The 23,908-nt window shown below is 38.5% G+C and overlaps 1 protein-coding gene across 3 annotated transcripts in view; it reads right to left on the reverse strand.

The window, feature by feature from the left end:
- Nucleotides 1-23,908, reverse strand: part of PRKD1 (protein kinase D1) — a 355,629-nt gene that overhangs the window by 175,996 nt on the left and 155,725 nt on the right. The window lies entirely within an intron of this gene.

The following is a 23,908-nucleotide window of genomic DNA, read 5'->3' on the forward strand; positions in this document are numbered from 1 at the left end:
TTTCTTTTTTTAAAAGTGCTTTCCTGTATCTATTACCTTTTTCTTGTTTCATAGCTTTAAAAACATGTGCTAAATTTCTCCATAATATATAAGTATTTCTCTAGGTTTCTTGTACCTCACATTTTCTAAATTAATGATGTAGCCTTCTATTCCTTTATTCCTAAGATACATTTTTAATTAGCAGTTATCAAACCTGTGAGTCACATGCTAAGTCAACAAAGCCAAAAGACAAACCCTGGTGACACAGGGTGCTGGAAAAACAACAAACTTACCCCTGGTTGATACAGTTGTGTGTCCCAAGAGAGTCTCTCAAGAGACATTTTTCAACCGGTTTCTGTCACTTGTAATCATAGGATTTCTAAAACTTTGCTCCTAACTCCGTGGCCTGAATAATGGATCTTTCCTGGCTCATGGGTCATTGCCCTCCTGCCCTCCAAAACATTGCCCTTTTTCTGACCAGAGAGAAACTGTTAACTCTGTAGCCTTTGCCTTGATATCAGGAGAACCCATTTTCTACTTGTTCTCATATGTGCTTAGACAAGGCATTATATGCAGTAGCTCTGATCTCACTCTCAGACCTTGACTTTCTTTGGAACCTGTGAACAACCAACTTTCTCTTTAGTTCTCTGCCCAGTCAGCCCAGGTCACACAGTCATTGATTTGCAGGTAACATGGTGATTTACTATTATCACACAAATTCATCACTTAATTTCCATAGCTACTCCCCAATTGTGACACTCCTGTTTCACAAACCTAATGAGAAAGAAATAGGAAAGAAAATCATGTTTATATATAGTCATATCTATATCTATATCTATAAGGTTATACATATGCATTTTTCCTCTAGTAAGTTCTGGCACTCTCAATACCCCCATTGAGTTTCCAGAACATATGATATCATTTCAAAGACATATGACAGAGAAACAATGTTTAGATTTCCAAAAGTGACACAAACTGAATTTTAACTGTAACAAACTGTTGTACCAAGCTATGTTTAAAAACTTTACATTTAGAAACAATGACACATGCTGCCAAAGTCTGTTTGAAGTGTTCTTTCTCTCTACTATGCATAAAGACTTTCTATGTTCTTAAATCAAAATTTACTCAGCGATGAAGGTGTATTCAAAAATTTGAGGTATTTTGTGTGTGCGTGTGTGTGTGTCTAGAATTTTTAAATATGCATGCATATTTAATATTTCATCTCTACAATTTAACTTTTAAGAATAAATGCGATGTTTAAAAAAACACTAATAGCACAGCTAGCTCTTTGGAACGTTAAAGTAAAAAGTAAGACAAAACTCCCACCAGAAACTGCCCAGTGTCTGTCCTTGATCCCTCTTGACGGCACTAGAACCAGTGTGGACACTGGGTACTCATGTGTTTTCAGGAACAATGACAGTAGTCCCACCTGTGCTACACAGCGGACTAGGGACTTTGCCACCCAATCAGAAAGTTCAAGGTCCTACAGACAGACCTATGTGAGCCTGCATGGTTGCAAAGCCAAGGTAGTAGCCCCAGATTGGGGGATACAGTGTTTCAAAAATTATCTGAAAGGCTCAGGACTCCTCATATGAAAGTGCTCTTTGAGTTAGCTATTCACAACTTCATGAAAAGGGCAGAGTGACTGGGACCTCTATGTGTCTTTTACTCTAACATCCTCTGGTAGAACAGATTATTTGTCTTTGAAGTAATTTATAAACTCTGTGTTTTTTAACTTTAGATTTATTTGTCGGTGTAATTAAAAGAGTAAATTATCATTTATTTGTAACCCAAAGTTTTCAACGATATATTTAATTGTAATATGGGTTAAATGAATCAACCACATGTGAATTGTTCTTAATAAATATCAGCAGCGTTAACACATCATATTGCTAGTAATGGGAGCAGCTCTACACCCTGAAGGAAAAAATAACTGAGGTCTGTTAGCTATTATCACCAATCTCAGAGTCTAACACAGTGCCTGGCCATGTAGACAAACATCATGCTAAACCCTAAGGATTCTGGGATGAAAGTTATTTCCTGCTTTTGAGGAGTTTCAAGTCTAGTGAAAGAGCTGCAGAACCATGCAGCTAGATGTAAGGTGCCAAGGAAGTACAGATGCAGGGTACCTAGGCTCACTTGAAGATTACATGGAGAAACTATCATCTCACCTGAGGTTCGAAGCATGATGTGTAGCTGAGCAAAGAGAGAAGAGGCATGTGCAAATACATAGCAATCCAGAAGACTGACTGATGGTTCAATATGCCTGGGATAAATCATATTACAGGAAAATGGCAGGAGAGGTGGCTGGGAATAGTTCTGAGTGCCAAAACAAAGACTTTGCATTTTATTGTGGACACGAAATTTAATTCGTTTTATTGTGGACAGAAAAATTAATTGGTTTTAAAAAATAAACCAATTAATTTTTCTGTCCACAATAAAACCAATTATTAAAAACCAATTTTTAAAAAATAAAACAGGGCCTGATCATAAATGAGGTCTTTCAAAGACTAGCTTAAAGGGAGTGAGAGTGGAGATGGGGGTGAATGGCAATAATCCAAATAGAGAGTTTTGGGGACCCTGCCAAAGTCAGAGCCAGTAGGGATAAAGGGAAGGGCAGCAGATTTGATATGGAGGGTGTAGTGTTTACCAGGAAATGACAGAGATAGGACATGAAGCTTTCAGATCTGGGGCTTCACCCACCAAATCATGTTGACATTCTCTAAAGCTGGGACTACAGGAGGAAGAGTAGACATAGGGGAAAAGATGAGGAACTGTTCTAAGGACCTATGAAATGCAGAACGCAAAATTTGTTTCCTGGGTGTGTCTCTTTCTGATTGCACTGCACAGAAGCCAGTAATTTTCTGCCAAAATTATAGTTTCCTAACGGAGTAAATAAAAATCTCTCCCTACCAAGAGAGGGAGATTAAAGCATGGAAGAGAGAGAGAGGAAAAAAGCTACTTCAATGAGTGGATTGTGCATTGTGGAAGAAAAAGAGGGAAGTGGTAACCACAGAAAGTGGAGAGAGAATAATTAGCAGCAGCAGCAAGACTGAGCCAAACCTTAGCAACTACACAGACTTGACCGAGAGGTGGCTACAGTGAAAGTTTTCAAAAGCTTTTTGACCCAGGAAATCCCAAAAGTAAAACTTCCAGAGATGCCTGGCAGTTCAGCAGGAGGTCAGAGAACTCAGGCACCTCTTGTTAGTAAAGGCCTGTTCCTCTCCCTCTGAGCCAAGTTAGAAAAGATAGAGCAGTGCATATTTCACACCTCTGTTCACAGATGTAGTCAGTTGGCAAATATAGAGCTAGAGAAGGTTAACTGAAACATCAGGACGTATTTACATCTTATTTGTAAAAGGTCAATTCTTCAATTGAGCTCTAGAGCACAAGAGAAAAACTCCACAAAGATATTATACTTAGTCTACACTTTTTCAACCATTATTTTAACATTGGGAGGTTTCACATAATTGCTGATTCCTTTTCAAAAATTACAAGATCTGGCCACATAAAGCCCACTTCCTCCATAACATGTAAAGCCAGGGTTAGAGAAGTCCCTGACTCCAGATGGAGAACATGCAAATTTTGGAGCCTCAGTCTATCACACTTTAAGAATACTCTTGTCACATCAGTTATTTTCCATACTGTAAATACATTTATTTGGTATAAGCACATTCACTTCTATTAGAGAGTTTCTATACTTACAAACTTGCAATTTATAATGTTTCATATATAAGAAGAAAGCTGTGCTCCAAAGCAGTAGTGTCTCAACATTTTAGAAATAGTGACTGTTACTCACATGTGATCCTTTTGGTCTTAACCATCATCAAAGCATTCCCTAGTATAAGGAGACTGTTGTAACTTTGCTGGGTTCTGTGGTGTTGTACAATCACAGTTAACACATTATATTGAGATTAGGTGCATAGGCAGTGAGTGCTAGTAAGAAGAAGTATATTATTAGGATGCAAAAAGAAAAAAAGAAGAAGAAGAAGAGAAAAAAATGAACAGAGAGAGTAACTGGTAATATTCCATGTGCACACCTGAAAGAGCATGTCAATCACCTGGTGTGTGGTGGAAAGCACAGCGCCCATGAAATAGATCCTAATTAATTTAAAAACAGCAATCTTTCTATCAGTGTGAAAGTCAGCTCACTCATTAAACTGGTCATATTGATAAATGTGTTAAGTATCTTCATTCTTCAGATACCTTTAAACACTGTCATAACATTAACACAAAAATGTAAATGTTCCAGAAGCCACGAAAGCCCGAGTAATAACTACATCACTATCCCTCCATATTCTAGCAGTAGTTTAAAAGTTGTGCAATTTAGTGATTATTGGATTAAGTTTGAGTGTCATTTGAGCACAATGGGAAAGCTTCTATTAAAATGTGTAACATAGTACTTTGATGCAAGAAATATGAGAGCTTACCAAGCAAATAGAAAATTTGAGAGTCATGGCACAGTGGCAGAAATTGGCATTGTGTGCTATAAGTCATCGGGCTCATCTAAGTGAAAGCCTTAGATGAAAGTGAAAATTCATTAAGTGAAAACTCTCAAAGAGAGCATTTATATGGAACATTCTGTATGTATATTCTCATTGTGACTAAGGGAGACTGCATATCAGTCACAGGCAAAATATTTTCTATTTATAAAAGTAATGTCAACTTTTTCATATTCAGAGGTTTATGGTCAAAAGTTAAAATAGTCTGGCCAGCCATACCGTTGACTATAAACACATGCAAAGGCTTTAGAAATACAGAGCTACCCAAAGTTATTAAATAAGAGGCCACTGTGTCCAGTTAATGGGTAAGAATCATTGTTTACTATTTTGGTATGCTGGTAGTTTTCAATAGCTCTTTTATTTTTCCCTTTAATACATAGCATTCCATTCAGCCAACTCTAAATTCCCTCTTTACTCATATTGGAGAAATTGTTCTGCATTCTAATTTGCACAGTCACTTCATTATGCCAATAAAGAAGACCACACACATTTCAATCCTGCTTGTACCACTGGTTCATTAAAACAGCTTCTGGATTTCGAACTCAATTTCAGATGACACCTAAGTCTCACTATCTGGGATTTTCTCAACCTTTTTATTTATTTATTTATTTATTTTGAGACTGAATCTTGCTCCACAGTGCAGGCTAGAGTGCAGTGGCACCATTTGCGCTCACTGCAACCTCCGCCTCCCAGGTACAAGCGATTCTCCTGCCTCAGCCTCCCAAGTAGCTGGGACTACAGGTTTGTGCCACCACACCCGGCTAATTTTGTATTTTTAGTAGAGATGGGGTTTCACCATGTTGGCCAGGTTGGTCTCGAACTCCCGACCTCTTGAGCCACCTGCCTCAGCCTCCCAAAGTGCTGGGATTACAGGCGTGAGCCACCACACCTGGCCTTTTCTCACTTTCTTAAACATACCAGTTAAAATGCATATTGATGAATTATTTCTGGATTACTACACCTAGTACTTCCATTCTACCAGGCCTTACAACACAAGTCATTCCACTTTGTTCTTCAGTTTTTCTAAACCCTTTTAAACACAGCATTTGCCTTGATAATAACAATCTTCTTGTTTATGTTTGGGTAGCTTACATTTATATAGTTATATAATAAAAGTTTATCCTAATAGAATTGCTCATCCTAGACATATCTTTGTCAGCCGAACTCTTTACTTTTTTCTTTTTTTTAGAGAGAGTTTCTTGCTCTGTCACCCAGGCTGCAGTGCACTGGTGTGATCATAGTTCACTGCAGCCTCAAACTCCTGCTGAAGCCATCTTCCCATTTCACCCTTCCAAATAGCTAGGGCTACAAGTGCATAACGCTGCACTCAGCTAATTTTTTACTTTTAATTACCATTTTATTCCCTTATTTTAAGCAACCAGTATTAATGGATCACGAGGTCAGGAGATCGAGACCATCCTGGCGAACACGGTGAAACCCCGTCTCTACTAAAAATACAAAAAACTAGCCGGGCGAGGTGGCGGGCGCCTGTAGTCCCAGCTACTCCGGAGGCTGAGGCAGGAGAATGGCGTAAACCCGGGAGGCGGAGCTTGCAGTGAGCTGAGATCCGGCCACTGCACTCCAGCCTGGGCGACAGAGCCAGACTCCGTCTCAAAAAAAAAAAAAAAAAAAAAAAAAAAAAATCTTTCTAATATAGAAAACATGCTTCCTTGCCCCCTTAAGTATATTTTGCTAAAGACAGTTTAAATTTTGAACATTAGAGCTTGAACTGATCACAGGGAACATCAACAATTACTGGAAACAACACAGTAGAGCACAGTAAGAACAAGCAGGTTAAAAGTCCCGAGTGCAATGCTCAAATTCATAAGTAACTTGGGACCGTCTGAGTCTTGGATTGCTTATCTACAAAATGGGAATAAGAGCACATTTCTCATTTCATTGTTGAGACTGTTCGATTACTAATAGCACTCAAACAGGGTAAGAGTGTGTCATTCACCTGGAAGGCTGAGGTGTTTTCAGTATCTGCTGAGATCGATGAGACTTCCACCTCCGCTCTAGACAGATCCAAACCAGTGCACATTTAAAGTTCTCATGCCTGATGTTATTATTACTGTCTATTTTCCTGTGCTATAAGCTCATTATTATTACTGATACACTTATGTTACTCAGTGGTCTAATAAGTAAAAAAGAGAGTATAGTATACAATTTTTAGAAAAGGATCCTCCCTGTGTAAGGCAGAAAAAGTTCTTCCTTTTTACCCTTTCACAGGAGAAGTGGGTTGCCCTAACAGTGATGTTCTTTTTTTTTTTTTTAGACACAAGGTCTCACTCTGTTGCTCAGGCTGGAGTGCAGTGGCACAATCCTAGCTCACTGTCACCTCAAACTCTTGGGCTCAAGCAATCCTCCCACCTCAGCTCCCAAGTAGCTGCTATTGTGCCTCCAAGCCTAGCTATTTTTTATTTTTTGTGGAGAGGGGGTCTCACTATGTTCCCCAGGATGGTCTTGAACTTTGGGGCTCAAACAATCCTCCTGCCTTGGCCTCCCAAAGCACAAGGATTACAGGTGTGAGCCACTGCACTTGGCCCTTAACAGTGGGGTTCTTGAATGAAGATAGGGGAAGAAGAGGTACTACAAACTAATTTAAGCCAATTTGGCCAATCGTAACTCTCTAATTCTTTGGATAAACACACTAGTTTTATAGTATAATCAGGAAACTACGTGTGTAATGAAATCAAGCTCTAGACTGAACTTGGCAACAAGTTCAAACATACATTACAAAGTAGGCATAAATACTATACTACTTATTACTATAGACTCTTGAACTCCACTCTCTTTGTCTGCATAGGCACTCCAGCCACCACTCCACATGAAAGAGTCACCATTCTAGAATGACCAGCTACTCTTCTAGTCAAATCAGAAGACGGGATGCTCCTTTGAGTGAACCCCTTGGAATTCTCAACTTAGAGGCTCTGTTCTGAAGGTATTAGCTATTCTACTTGCAAGATTCTTATATGTCTCTCATGCAAAGGATGAAGGCACTGTATAATTACTAACAGACAACATTCATCTCAACATTGAAGAATTATTTCTGACATCTATTTCACTAATAAATGAATTTCACGGTCATATTTATGTGACTATATTTGAAATGTCTTAGTGACCACTTCTAGATTGCAGACTCCCACTAAGGCCCTTCCTATATAACTTACCATGCCTGTGGTGGAAAATAAACTTGTACATACACATATGTTGCTATCTATACTAAGGTATTTTATTTTATTTTTTGAGGTAGAGTCTCACTCTGTATTGCCCAGGCTGGAGCGCAGAAGCACAATTTCAGCTCACTGCAACCTCCACCTCCTGGGTTCCAGCAATTCTAGTGCCTCAGCCTCCTAAGTAGTTGGGATTACAGGCACATGCCACCATGCCCAGATAATTTTTATATTTTTAGTTAGATGGGGTTTCACCATGTTGCCCAGGTTGATCTTGAACTCCTGGTCTCAAGCAATCCACTCATCTCAGCTTCCCAAAGGGCTGGAATTACAGGCATGAGCCACTGTGCCCAGCCTATACGAAGGTATTTAAAAAGTAAATGAGAAGCACAGGAGTTGGAGACCTGTGCTTAGCAAACATAGCAAAACCCTGCCTCTAAAAAAAAAAGAAAGAAAGAAAGAAAGAAAGAAAGAAAGAAAGAAAGAAAGAAAGAAAGAAAGAAAGAAAGAAAGAAAGAAAGAAAGAAAAAAAGTTAAAAATTATCCAGGCACACCTGCCGTCCCAGCTACTTGGAAGGCTGAGTTGGTAGAATCAGTAGAGCCCAAGAGGTCGAGGCTGCAGTGAGCTGTGATTGTGCCCCTGCATTCCAGCCTGGGTGACAGGGCAATACCCTGTCTCAAAACACAAAACAAAACAGAAGGAAGGAAGGAAGGAAGGAAGGAAGGAAGGAAGGAAGGAAGGAAGGAAGGAAGGAAGGGGGGGAGGGGACGGGAGGGGAGGGGAGAGGAGGGGAGGGGAGGGGAGGGAAGGCAAGGGAAGGGAAGGGAAGGGAAGGGAAGGGAAGGGAAGGGAAGGGAAGGGAAGGGAAGGGAAGGGAAGGGAAGGGAAGGGAAGGGAAGGCAAGGCAAGGGAAGGGAAGGGAAGGCAAGGGAAGGGAAGGGAAGGGAAGCAGAGCAGAGGGGAGGAGAGGGGAGGGAGGATGGGAGGGAAGGGTAAATACAGAAAAAAACAGACTAGTAATAAGAAAGAAGAGAGGCCTTGTGATTGTTGTTAATGTTATGTTCCTGGTGGTAGGTGAAGGACAGAGAAAGAAAGGCAGAAGTAGCTTCAAGGGCAGCAAATGCTCCTGTAGCCTTGGGCTCTGCCCCAGGGTCTTCCACAGATGTTCAAAGTAACTGAGGATTTAGACTGTGTCTCATAGAGGCCACAAGAAAGGATACTAGACAGGAAACTGAGCACTTAACATTCCACTTTTCGCAGTTGCAATTCTTTCTGCTCTCTCCTCCCTCTTTCCTGTGGTCTGTGAATCTACACGGAGTACGGAACTAGTTGCAGCAGCTCCTACTCTACTTAGGACATACTATCTGTTTGATTTTGGCTCATCCTGGATCCAAAGCAACCCTGGCAGCCTAAATTACCCTTCCCTTCTTCTGATTTATTGATTATAATCTGCTCTAAACTTGTAAATTAGAATTGTCTGTATTATTTCTTTGTGCAGGTACATACATATGTGTGTGTATATATACAGAGTTTTTTTTTTTTCTTTTACAATAATACTTGAATCATTCTGCAGAAGAGAATCACCTGGGAGAATTTTAAAAGCATACGGGTCTTATCCTAGAGATATACTCAGTCAAAATCTCTGCAAGGGTCCCAAGTATTACTTTGGGGAGAAGTTTGATTCTAATGTACATGCTTTGTAAAGAACCATTGAAGAACTGCCAGTTTTCAGTAATGATGAACTAAATTTTCAGATCAATCTTTCTCCACTGGAAAAAAATATCTAAAAGGCATTATTTTAAAAATAAATAAAACTCTTTAAATCATTGAAGAGTTGACAAGGTAAGAGGGAAATATCAGATCAATACTGAAGGAAATATTGGAAACAACAGAAGTTAGCTAGACTGCAAGACACCTCTCTATGATTCCATTTCTGCTGCTATAATACAATACCTAAGAGTGGGTAATTTATAAGTAATAGAAATTCATTTCTCACAGTTCTGGAGGCTGGGAAGTCCAAGACCGAGGTGTAGCAGTCTTGATGTCTGGTAAGGGCTGCTCTCTGCTTCAAAGATGGTGCCTTCTTGCTGCATCCTCATTGGCAGAAGGAACGAAAGAGGCAAAAACAAGCTAACTCCCTCTGACACGCCCATTTATAAAGGCACATAATACTATTTATGAGGGTGGAGCTCTCATGATCAATTACATCCTAAAGGCCACACCTCTTAAGAGTTTTGCATCAGGGATTAAGTTTCAATATGAACTTTAGATGGAACAAACCATTCAAATCATAGCAACTGCACTTGCCAATTCTGACAAATTTCAAAATTCCTGTGGATTTGAACTTTTACCTGGATGGCCTTACTAGTGGAAGAGGATCAAAATTAAAGTCTCAGACTGACAAAGAGTAGGAGATCTAATAGGAGATCACCCTGGTAGAAGAAAATATAGATTCTTTTTGGAGTCCCATCATAAACTCAGGTACGAGTGAAACAGAATGAATTGGCAGCCCAGATTTTACTAAAACCCCCAAAGAAACTCAAGCCTTGAACTTGGTTGCTGTTAGACTCAAAGTGTCTCCAGGTGCCTGGTAGAAGCAAATATAGATTATCTCTGTGGGAATGTACCTTCATTCTAGAACTCAAGTAAATCTGAACACATATAACAGACAAAGAATGAGTATCCAGAAGATAAAAACACAGGACTAGTATCGAGAAGACAAAATCCTATACAGGATTTATATAAATATTTCACAAAAGAGGGAATCCAAATGGCAAATAAACACATGCGAAGGTGCTTCACTTCATTAATAAACAGGGAAATACAAAACAAAACTACAATTAATGAACACACCCACCTGAATACTTAGTATCAAGCCTGAGAACAAGACATGCTGTTGAGAACTGAAAAACAGTCACTCTCCTACCCTTCTGGTACAAATATAAATGGGTAAAAACCATTTCAGAGACATTTGGGTTTTTCTTGTAAAGGTGAAGAAACACATATGCTATTGAAGTTCCACTCCTCCATATACCCTACAAAACACCACGTGCGAGGAACATCAAAAGACATACATAACAATGCTCATAGAAGCATTGTTTATGGCTCAATCTGTAAACCACCGAAATGTCCACTAACATAACGGATAAATATTAATAGATTTTTGGTATAGGCACATGGTGAAATTTCATATAGCAATGAGAATAAACAAACTACAACTACAGACAACAATGTAAATAAATCATGATAGTAAATTTAAAAGCAAGTCATTAAAGCATCTACAGTATGATTCCATTTATATAAAATTCAAAAACAAGCAAGACCAAAGAGTATTATTTAGGTATGTACACATAGGTGGTAACATTTTTAAAGAACAGGAGAGGACTTGGGAGAGATTATAACTGAAAAGGGAAACAGGAGAGCTGGCAATATTCCTTTTCTAGACCTGGGGGTGATTGCATGGGTTTGTGTGTTATAATAATTTATTAAACTATACTTTCAGCTTTATAGACTTTCCTGGGTGTATGTTATATTTCACAGTGAAGACAATATTAGAAGAACAAGAAAAAGGAGGAAGAGAAAGAGAGAAGAAGAGAAGAGCAAGGAGGAAGAGAAGGAGGAGAGGAGAAAGGTGAATAAGCGAGCTGCACTGAGTTAAATCCAAAGTTTCATGAGACTAGTGAGCCTTGAGACTACCTTTTTCCCTTGAGTACACAATGTCATATTGGTTCTTACTATCCAATGCCTTTCAAGAAACCGTCTCCACTTCCCCACTGTTCATCAAAGTCTTAATTTGGCTATTGTTCTGACTTTTGATTCTCCTTGACAGCTTTCTCAACCAGCAAATCCTTGCACAATACATGCTGGAAAGAGTATTCAAGGAATAGGGAAACATGGTATCACAGGACGACACTTGCTTAATGCAACTTAGCTTTGTTTAATCTTACAGACAGCATTCTTACAGGTATGATAACAACGTCAACTGTCACTTTGTTTTCATGAGTATTGCCCACTAATTTCATCAATGCTACACAGTGCTGATAATATGCTAATCAATGCCATGGTCACATGACTATTCTCAATCTTAGCAGAAGAAGCACAACCTGTAATTTATGTATGTATACTCCAATGGACCTGTATTTTGAAATATCTTTTAAAAATGTATTTGGAAAAATGTGGCTATCAAATATGATCCAATTCATAGGTTCTTCAGATTCTGAGATAACATTTTAGAATGCAAAAAATTAGATATTTAAGATGTGGAGCATTAATTCAGAATTTAAGATTATAGCTCTTTGGGGGATAGAGGAAGAAAACAAAAACTTTTGTTATAATATTTATTCAAATTGTTACATTTTCTCTGGGGCACTCTGGTGTCACTCAATGCACTGGATTTAGAAATTTACTAATTAGTTCCTGTCTAAAGGGACAAATTCTACTGAAGGTTAGGAATTTGTTTCTTCTCTCAGTTGAATTGTTTTTCACTTATGACACACTCTCAAAAAAGGAATGGCTTATATTCCTTATCATGTGTAAATTTTGAAAGTTTCTTGCAGTTAATCTTACTACTTCTAATTGCAGACCCCAGCCCTCACCTCCAAATCCTGATTTTCATGCCTCCAGACTCTCCTGAATCTTTCCTTCTCCTACAACAAAAAACCTGTCCAGATTGTCTGCTCCACTTGAACAATCTGTCCAGTTTCTGGAGTCCTTGTTTAATCTGTCTATTGAACTACAATTCCGAGAGTCTCCCAAAACTTGCACAGTAATGTCACCTAATTTATCTCTGATAAATATGTATCCAGCTTGAAAAATCTGAGCAATGATGACTTCAGCCGCCCATGAGGTAGGATCCATAATTTGTGTAGCTTAAATTATAAGGATCTTAATATTAATGCTTATAAATAGTATCAGTTGCCCTGTGGTTATACCTTTTGGAGCCATGCAAAACATCTCTAATCTCTCAACCTCATGCTGGTCTCACATATATATATATACACACACACATATATATATATATATATATATATATGAATAGAGTCCTATTTTCTTATTTTCAGGTTAAACACATTTCATTCCTTCAACTGTTGTTCAAACAACATGGTTTTAGGATCCATCACTGGATTCATTCCTCACTCCATTTTAGCCAATGTTCTCTTCAAACTAAAGTGTTCAAACTGAATATGATATTTCATTTAAACCACGTTCCTATTAATGCGGCATGGAATAAAGACGATTTTGGCAGCAACGTCACATTGTTACCTGAAAATCAATTAACAAACACCTCAGAATCTCTCTCTCAGGCACAATTATATTTTAAAGTGACTGATTTCACTTTTAAGTGATTGATTTCAATCACAATTATATTTTGTAAATGATTGACTTTTTTAAAGTTGTTTGGCTTTACAAACCAAACAATTAACAATTGCTACTTTTGAGTTGCTTGAAATACTTATCTTCATTGTTTCAAGCAAGAGGTAAATGGGTTAACATTTATTGAGTATCTACTGTTTATTAACACAGCAAACAAGTATGTTATTTTAAAGATAAGAATTGACAAGTGTTTCTAATATTCACCTAAGTCACTGATAAACTTCTGCATGGAGCAAGACCCAAGGATGGAATCTTGCTTGCAACATATCACTAGAAACCCCCCAGAGGAAGACACATTGACCCATTAACACTCATTGAATGTGTTAATTTCACAACTATAAGAACTAAGCTAATCATTTCAAGTTTATATTTTTCCATCTACTCTGTAGGACTATGATAAGAAATTTTGCAAAAACCAATCCAAACTCACCAAACACATAAAGTTCCCTGCATTTCCAATCAAGTTAACTATTTAACAAGAGATGAAAAGTTAATACAGCATGATTTGTTCTTGCATTTTGGAAGCTAATTCATCCTCTATTAATGACTGCTACATTTGTAAATGCTCATTCAGTTTCATAATATGTTTTGAAATTTTGTTACCATTTGAGATTAAATTTACCCTTCAGTAATTTATAAATTCTTCCATTATCCCTTTTGGAAAATTATCTTTAATTTCTTAGAACCTGTTCAGTTCTTTGAATCTGTAAAGATGACCACTGATGCTTCCACGATCCCCACATGTATATCTGGCCTCAAAACTGAACTACTTCATTTCCGACGAGTTCACTCACTATTTCCAAATATTTTAAGGCATAACATTCGTTAGCTCCAGAGGTTTGTTTTACCTCTGGAGTTTGAAGTTCTTACTCCCTGATTAAAAAAAAAAAAAAAAAAAAAAAAAAAAAAAAAATCAAAGCAAAACAACTGAGCATTCTGCTTTCTCTTTGTCATCTACAAACACTACAAAACAGACCTCAAACATAAGCCTACCTTTCCATGGCCATGTTACTCTGAAACTGGCTTCAAAAGCCAGTTTTAAAAGATTTTCCCTTCTCTTGTATAACTATTCTTGTTACATGCTTCTTAGGATTAGCATGATGTGCATTATCCAGGATCTGGGAGCCCAAGTCAAGTCACGTGTAATCCCTGAACTCTACATTTCCTTCTGCCCACCCTCCCACCACTCTCACATTGTGAAATAGAGCCAAATGTTAGCCTATAAGGAGGAAACTAAAAGCATTACAGTAACTTGTACAAACACCAGGAAATGACAGAAGCATCAACAGGTAAGAGTCCTAAAAAAAAGTGAAAAAGACAGACATGCAGGTCAAGGGAAATTTATGTATCACTAACAGGTGAAAACCAAAGCACCATAGGCCTATCCTTCATGGGATACACTCAGTAACTCCTCCACATGTAACTCTTTTCTCTTTCTCTCTCTCTCTCTTTTAAATAAAAGAATCCATGCCAGCCAGATGCAGTGGCTCACACCTGTCATTCCAGCACTATAGGAGGCTGACGGGGAGGATTGTTCAAGGCCAGGAATTTAAGACCAGCCTGAGCAACACAGTGAGACCCCATCTCTACAAAAAATTTAAATATTAGCCAGATGTGACAGCATGCACATGTCGTCCAGGGAGACTGAGGCAAGAGGATCACTTGAGCCCAGAAACTTGAGGCTACATGAGCTATGATTGTACCACTGCACTCCAGCCTAGGCAGAAGGCAAGACAGTCTCTCGAAAGAAAAAAAAAAAATTAGAGAGAGAGACAGGGATAGACAGTCCATGCATGTCAGTAATTTTCTCCGTGTGGAAAAAGGTAGCAGTTAACTACTTTGACACCCAACCCACTGTATATTTAGGAAACTAACAAACTACATACCACATACACAGGCATATACACAAATATATTGTACAACAGTGGCATGGAATATTATAAACTTAAATGTATGAACATAAACATTCAGAATTCAGACAATACATTATTAAACACTGTAGATGTACATTATATAAGATAATATGCAATGAATTATGTATTATAAATCATGTACATGATACCTGCTGTGATCTAAATGTCTATGTACTACCATAATTCATATGTTGAAACCTAATCCTCAATCTCCAATAGTATTAAGAAGTGGAACCTTTAGGAGGTGATTAGGTATGAAGGTGGAGCCCTCATGAATGGGATTGGTGCCCTTATAAAAGAAGTCTGAAGGAACCTGTTTGCCTCTTCTGCCATTGTGAGGACGTGGCCAGAAGGCGCTACCTATGAAGCGGAGAGCAAGCCTTCACCACACACCGAATCTGTCAACACCCTTGATTTTGGTCTCTCCAGTCTCTAGAACTGAAAGAGAATAAATCTCTGTTGTTTATAAATTACCCAGTTTAAGGTATTTTGTTATAGCCAACCGATGGGACGAATACAGATATTGGTACCAAAAAGTGGTGTTGCTATCACAAATACCTAAAAGCGTGGAAGCAGCGCTGCAAATAGGTAATGAGTAAAGGCTGGGAGAGTCTTGAAGTGAATGCTAGAAAAAGCCTACACTGCTATAAAAGGACTAGAAAAAGTGATTCTGGTGAGGGCTCAGAAGAAGAGAGCTGAAGAGAAAAACCCCAATCTTCTTAGAGATTACCTAAGAGGTCGTGATCAAAATGCTAGGCAGAAATACAGACGGTAAAGGCCATTTTGATGAAATCTGACAGAAGTGAGGAGCATGGTATTGGAAATGGAAGCAAAGGCCATCCAAGTTATAAAGAGGCAAAAAAATTAGTTGAATTGTGTCCATGTTCTGCTGTTTCTGTGTAAAGTAGAACTTATGAGAAGTGAAACAAGATATCTGGTGAAAGAAATATCCAAGGAGGTCAGGCGTTGTGGCTCACACCGGTAATCCCAGCACTTTGAGAGACCGAGGTGGGAGGATCACTTGAGTTCAGGAGTTTCAGACCACCCTGCACACACAGTGAGACCTTGTTTCTACAAAATATAAACAACAACAAAATTAGCCAGGTGTGGTGGCACGTGTCTGTAGTCGCAGCTACTTGAGAGGCTGTGGTGGGAAGATTACTTGAGCCCAGGAGCCATGATCATGCCACTGCACTCCAGCCTGACTGATAGAGTGAGACACTGTCTCAAACAAAACAAAACAAAACAAAACTACAACAACAAAAAACCAGAAAAGAAAATTAAAGAAAAAGAATAAGCAAAGTGTTGAAGGTACAACACAGCTCCTCTCTAAATAGTAACGTGAGAAGATAGGAAGTATTCAAAGACAAAATTTATAATCAAAAAGGAAGCAGAACTTAAAGATTTGGAAAATTCTCAGTCTGGCCACATTTTAAAGAATGAAAAGGCAAGTTCAGGAGAGAACACAAAGGGTGTGGCTAAGCAACCCTTTGATAAAGAGACTGTTATGGTTCTGTGGAAGCCAGGTGCTGTTCATCAACATGATGGAAGAATGGCCCCAGCTACATTTTGGAGATCACTGGGCTGCCCCTCTCATCACAGGCCCAGAGTGCCAAGACCTGGAGAACAGAATTATGTCAAACAAGGGCTCTTGGGCACATGGGGGACTCTGGCAGTTGCCGCCTAGCACTGCCTCAAGTCTCTGCCTCCCACATTCTGGCACAGTGCTCCTCGGCCACTCCACGTTGGTTGCTCTTCCAGTTAGCACAGGTGCTAAACCTTGGTGGTGTTTGTGTGGTGCCATCTCTACCCAAGCACAGAGTGCACAAGCAGCAGGGGCATGGCTACAGCCATCTAGACTTCAAAGGCTTCCTTGGAAAGCATTGAGGCCCAGGTAGAGTCCCTGCTTCAGCAATGCCAGTGGAGCCATGGGAGTGCAGGCACCCAGAAGAACTCAGAACTGTAGATCCAACTTGCATTCAACTCCAGCCTGGGAGAGTCATGAGTATGCCACTCCAACCCATAAGGGTTGTGCTCGGCAAAGTCATGGGGGCTGGAATGCCTGCAAACTTGAGAGCCTAACCCTCACCCCAGTGTGTTGCAAAGGCAGGACACAGAATCAAAGAAGATTATTCACAAGCCTTAAGATTTAATGTTTGCCCTGTTTTGTTTTGGACTTATTGTGACTTGTACTCTTTTCTTCTTTCCCATTTCTCCCTTTCGAAAGAGGAATATCTACCTCGTGCCTATTCCACCACTGTATTTTCAAAATGCATAACTTGTTTGATTTCACAGGCTCACAACTGGAGAGAAATTTGCCTCAGGGTGAATCATACAATGACTCTCAGCCATATCTGATTTAGATATTTGGATGAGACTGGACTTTTGACTTGGGAGTTAATGCTTAAACAAGGTAAGCCTTTGGGGGATATTGGGATGGAATGCATGTATTTAGCATGTGAGAAGAATATTAATTTAGGAGATGAGAGGTGGCATACTATGGTCTCAATTTTTGTGTCTCTCTAAAATTCATATATTGAAACCTAATCCCCAATACAAGAGTATTGAGAAGTGGGGCCTTTAAGATGTGATTAGTAACCCTATATATGAGGCCTCAAGAAGGCCTGTCATCCCTCCCATCAGGTGAGGATGCAGCTAGGAGACAACATCTATGAACCAGAAAGCAAGCACTCACCCAATTCCAAATCTGCTGGTGCTTTCATCTTGGACTTGTGAGCAATACATTTCTGTTGTTTATCAATCACCCAGTGGAAGGTATTTGGTTATAGCCGCCCCAATGGAATAAGGCAATACCGTATCTACTTTATATTTCATATTTCTTTATGTGTATGAGTATACATTTTTCTTCCATTATCATCTGAAATGTTCTTGATACCTACTTAATGCCAATCACATCTTTACTGACATATTACAACTGCCTCTAGGTTGCAAAGCTCTGCGTAACATAAAACTTTTCATGACTGTACACATTAGATCAGCAATAGAAAGCATCATATTTCCCTGCCTCCAAAGACTGTAGACTTAAATTTCTCAGGCATCTTAGCTTCTTTCACCTTTCCTGCAAAAATGATGCCATTTCGCTGTTATCTCCTGTATGTCTAACCTCACAATTTCAGCGCTCACACATTCCTTAGAAAGCATAACTGATAACAAGACTCTTCTTCATAAGATTTTATTCTACAGAAATCTGAGTGAATACATTCTTTATCTTCACTTTACAGTGTCTAGTTGTTTTGGCTCATTTTTTGTTTTAATAATTTTAATTTTATTGGCACTCAGTGCCTTAAGATTTCTTAGTTCTTAAATTTTCCTCTAAAATCTTAAAATGTTTGCACTGTTGAAAATATTTTAAAGGATCAGTAACAAACTAAGATACTTGTTGAGAAATCCTTCTCCAATCATCATTTTAGATGACCCTTTTATACATAACTAGTTTTTTAAAAGAGTGAAAACGGCCGGGTGTGTTGACTCACGCCTGTAATCCCAGCACTTTGGGAGGCCCAGGCAAGTGGATCACTGGAGGTCAGAAGTTCAAGATCAGCCTGGCCAACATGTCAAAACCCCGTCTCTACTAAAAATACAAAAATTAGGCATGGTGGCATGTGCCTGTAATCCTAGCTACTCGGGAGGCTGAGATAGGAGAATCACTTGAATTTGGGAGGTTGCAGTGAGCTGAGATTGTGCCACTGCACTCCAGCCTCGGTGACAAAGTGAGACTCTGTCTCAGAAAAAAAAAAGAGTTAAAAACAATGCAAAAACCATTATATTATGTAGGTAATACACATATGTCTCTATGTGATCCATGAATTACCCTCAAATTTATTTTTCTGAGGAGCTGTCTGTGCTCATCAGATCTGTTTGTTGATTCCTTTTGAAAATATACATATATAATCTCATACAATACAATCCCATTTGATATATTTCTACAGAAAGGAACACAGCAATTGAATCCAAATTTTCTTTAGTTATGACCATTGCTTGTAAATGGATTTTTCCTATTTTGAGAGAATTAAATTCATAAGAGACTGCAAGCTGCACACAAGACAATGAAATGTACCCAGGCAACCTGGAAATAGTTCCAAAGTGACTACTTCTGTACCATTTGTTAATAAAAATAAGCTATTATGACCAGTAATGAGTGTGACACTGTGACTTCTACCCTCCAACACCTCATTCTGCAAGTTAGATACAAACTAATAATATACATTCATAAAAGGAATAGAGCAATCAAGGGTTAAGTCTTATATGTCATAAACATTAGATTGAAGAAAGAAAAGATCAGTTGAGCTACAGTATATGGGAAATGCATCCCAGAAAAGGCGATATCTAAATGGATACTTGAAAATACTGGGGTGTGCATAAGCTCACTGGATAATCAACTGCAAAAACAAACACTTTATCTGCACTGAAAGAATGAATGTGCAGGGCAATGACAAAAGACAGGAAGCTAGTGTGGCACCTGCTGGAGAGAATGAGATGCACCTGACCAGGGAGGATGGGCGCTACAGAAGTGTGAAATGGGAAAAGTTTATATTTAAGAAATAATTTTATGATGTTTTTCTTACTTTCTTTATTATTAAAACATACCTCCTGAAAATACGTACGCCAGTTGACTTTGCAGTAGTAGTAGCAAAGTAAGAGGAAGAGAGGAACAAGGAGAAAGAAGAGGAAAAGGAAGGGGAGGAAATCGGTGCAACCATTACTTGAACATTTTACTACTACTACTACTGATAATAATAACAATAATAATAATAATGATAACACTTCCTGAGGGTTCCTATGACCAGCACCCTCCTAAGCATTTCATATGCATGAGTTAGGTACCGTTTTATCATCACCATTTTGCGGGTGGAAATACTAAGGCATAGTAAAGCAATTTGCTGGAATAGAGTTATTAAGTGGTGGAACTGGAATTTAAGACACAAAGAGTTGACATCATTCTGCATTTTCTCATATCATTCAACTAAATTTCCACAGCAACTATACGTTTTATAAGTCATTATCTTCATTTAAAGAGGAGGAAACTGTGCTGTGGGGAAATGAAGTACCCTATTCATGGTCACATAATCTAGTATAAAGAGGATGACTGCTCACATTCACCTGATTCCAAAGCTTCAAAACAGTTAGAAGATATTAAGAAAGTGTGATTTGGATTCTTCCACAGGAAAGCAACATGATAATAGTGGTGCTTTATGAAGATGTCTGTGAAGGATAAATTAGGGGAGAGGTTGGAAAACCAGACTTATTTACCAAGAAGTTGTAGTTGTAATGCCTAAAGAAATGAGCAATCAGGTGTAGCAGAGGTCATTTTGAGGCATCAGATGACAACATTTGGTAATAGTTTGGATAGAAGAGTTTGTATCATTGAGGGTTCTTAGTTGGAAGCAGCAGAAACAAATTCTGTCTGATTTGTGGGGAAAAAAAATGAACTTACTGAAAGAGATGTGAATAGCTTATAGAATCTTGAAAGGACTGGAAACCAAGTTTGGAAGTTCAGCAGCTATGAACAATGTCTCAAATTATAAGACAGAGGTACTATCACTGCCAGTGACACACCAGTTTACACCCTCAATATTTCCAAGACAAGCCTCTGGCTGGCCATGCCATCAGTTCAGCTACCACTGCTTTTACTGGAAACTGGATGAAATTACTACAGTTGCAGCCACCAAATGCCAGAATAGTCAGGGAGGCACCTGATTCACAAGATCAAAATTTATCTGGCCTCAGCCAAGGTACAAAGAAGACTGGAAAGGCGTCTTCAGTTTTGATAATGGCTGAGGTCTCTCCTTCAAAAGGCAAGGGAGTCTTTAAAATATAGGAGAACCCAAAAGAATGAGAAATGTCTACCACCAAGTTAAAGTAGAAATATTTTGAAAGTTCATTTTGTATATTCACAGATTCTACCTCACATGAACATTTCCTAACATACCATAGAACACGCCTTTACTAAAGTAACTTGACAAGAGAAAAAAGAGCAGTCAACATATTCTCCTGAAGAGTATTTAAAAGGAGACAACTGTATCATTTGTGAATTCTTTTAAAAAGGCACTGAGATATAGAATTCAATCTGTTGCCACTTCTAAAAAGTAGCGGTTTTTAAATTCTTCCTCTGTGATTAAATGATCTTTTCTCTTATCTTGTCAAGAATATCTATATTACATGTATACACAGATTTATGTCTACAATATATTCTTTATGCCCTAATATTCCTTGAATACCTAAAACTATTTGTTTTCCTAAAACAGTGTATCATAATGCTCAGTTCAGTTGAGTACTGGAATCCCACTTGTTTTGAGAAGGTTCTGAATAAAGGAAAAGAGACATTATCAGTGGTACTCTGATGTACTAGTAAACATTTTTTAACATTATCATGATTTGGCTCTCTGTTTGTCTGTTACTGGTGTATAAGAATGCTTGTGATTTTTGCACATTAATTTTGTATCCCGAGACTTTGCTGAAGTTGCTTATCAGCTTAAGGAGATTTTGGGCTGAGACAATGGGGTTTTCTAAATATACAATCATGTCATCTGCAAAGAGGGACAATTTGACTTCAGACACATGAAAAAATGCTCATCATCACTGCCCATCAGAGAAATGCAAATCAAAACCACAATGAGATACCATCTCACACCAGTTAGAATGGCGATCACTAAAAAGTCAGGAAACAACAGGTGCTGGAGAGGATGTGGAGAAATAGGAACACTTTTACACTGTTGGTGGGATTGTAAACTAGTTCAACCATTATGGAAAACAGTATGGCGATTCCTCAAGGATCTAGAACTAGAAGTACCATATGACCCAGCCATCCCATTACTGGGTATATACCCAAAGGATTATAAATCATGCTGCTATAAAGACACATGCACACGTATGTTTATTGCGGCACTATTCACAATAGCAAAGACTTGGAATCAACCCAAATGTCCATCAGTGACAGACTGGATTAAGAAAATGTGGCACATATACACCATGGAATACTATGCAGCCATAAAAAAGGATGAGTTTGTGTCCTTTGTAGGGACATGGATGCAGCTGGAAACCATCATTCTTAGCAAACTATCACAAGAACAGAAAACCAAACACCGCATGTTCTCACTCATAGGTGGGAACTGAACAATGAGATCACTTGGACTCGGGAAGGGGAACATCACACACCGGGGCCTATCATGGGGAGGGGGGAGGGGGGAGGGATTGCACTGGGAGTTATACCTGATGTAAATGATGAGCTGATGGGTGCTGACGAGTTGATGGGTGCAGCACACCAACATGGCACAAGTATACATATGTAACAAACCTGCACGTTATGCACATGTACCCTAGAACTTAAAGTATAATAATAAAAAAAAAACAAAAAACAAAAAACAAAAACGTTATCAATAGTTTTCTGTGTCTTAGTTAAGTGGTCTGCTTTCAAAAGCACTTGCATTAGTTAACTTCGGGTCTAACTCACAAATGCATTGAGGGAAATTTGCTTTATCTTGAAGACTATATTAATTTGATGATTTTCCCTGAGTTTTGAGCATTACTAGCAACAAAAACCTAAAGGTCCTAAACAAACTACTGACTACAATTTTATATAAGATAAATTATAACTACGAGTCTAAACTTTGAACAATTTTTTTTCAGTTTTTATTAAAATGTTAATTCTAATGTAACAGTTAAAAATATTTCAATTGCTTTTGTTTTGTTTTTGTTTTTTTGATACAGGGTCTCCTTCTAGATGCCTAGGCTAGATGTGGTGGTGCTGTCATGGATCACTGCAGCCTCCACCTCCCAGGCTCAAGCGTTATTCCCGCCTCAACTTCCCAAGTTGCCAGGACTACAGACACATGCCACCAGTACCATCATGCCCAGCTAATTTTTTTCTTGTTTTTTTTTTATGGTAGAGATGGGGTTTTGCCATGTTGCTCAGGCTGGTCTTGAACTCCTAGGCTCAAGTAATCCGCTGCCTTGGCCGCCCAAAGTGCTGGTATTACAGGCGTGAGCCACCACGCCTGGCCTATATTGTTTTCTGCTGTACATATCTGATGTGGAAATTTTCAGTTTTTAAAATTGATATGTAACATTGTATATATTTGTGATACAAGCATGCAATCTGTATTGATCAAATCAGGGTATTTAGGATATCTATCACCTCACACATTTATTTCTTTGTGTTAGGAACATTTCAAATGTTCTAACTATTTTGAAATATAAAACAAATCATTGTTAATTATAGTCATCCTACTGTGCTATCAAACGCTAGAATGTATTCTTTCTCTCTAGCTGTGTGTTTGTACCCAATAACTAACCTGTCTTTATTTGCAATCCCACCCTTCCCAGACACTGGTAACCATCCTTCTATTCTCTACCTCCAGTAGATCAAATTTTCTAGCTTCCACATATGAATGAGAACATGGAGTACTTGTCTTTCTGTACCTGGCTTAGTTCACTTAACATAATGACCTCCAGTTCCATCCATATTGCCACAAATGACAAGATTTCATTTTTTATGGCTAAATAGTGTTCTGTTGTACATGCACTCCACATTTTATCTGTTCATCCATTGATGAATTCCTAAGTTGATTCTATACCTTAGCTACTGTGAATAGTGCTGATAAAAATGGGATGTAGATATCCCTTTGATGTACTGATTTCCTTTCCATTGGCTACATACCCAGTAGTGGGATTGCTGGATTATATATATATGGTGGTTCCATTTTAAGTTTCTGAGACACCTCCATATGTTTACCAAAATAGCTATACTAATTCACATTCCCATCAATAGTGTACAAGAGTTCCCTTTCCTCTACTTCCTTGCCAGCATACTGTTTTTTTCATAATAGGCATTCTAATCAGGATGAGATGATATCTCACTGTGGTTTTGATTTGCATTTTCCTGATGATTAGAGAGACGCTGAGCATTTTTTCTTCTGTCTGTTGGCCATTTGTATGTCTTCTGTTGAG

This window comes from Chlorocebus sabaeus, chromosome 24, assembly GCF_047675955.1.
Source record: "Chlorocebus sabaeus isolate Y175 chromosome 24, mChlSab1.0.hap1, whole genome shotgun sequence".
Classification (NCBI taxonomy): domain Eukaryota; kingdom Metazoa; phylum Chordata; class Mammalia; order Primates; family Cercopithecidae; genus Chlorocebus; species Chlorocebus sabaeus.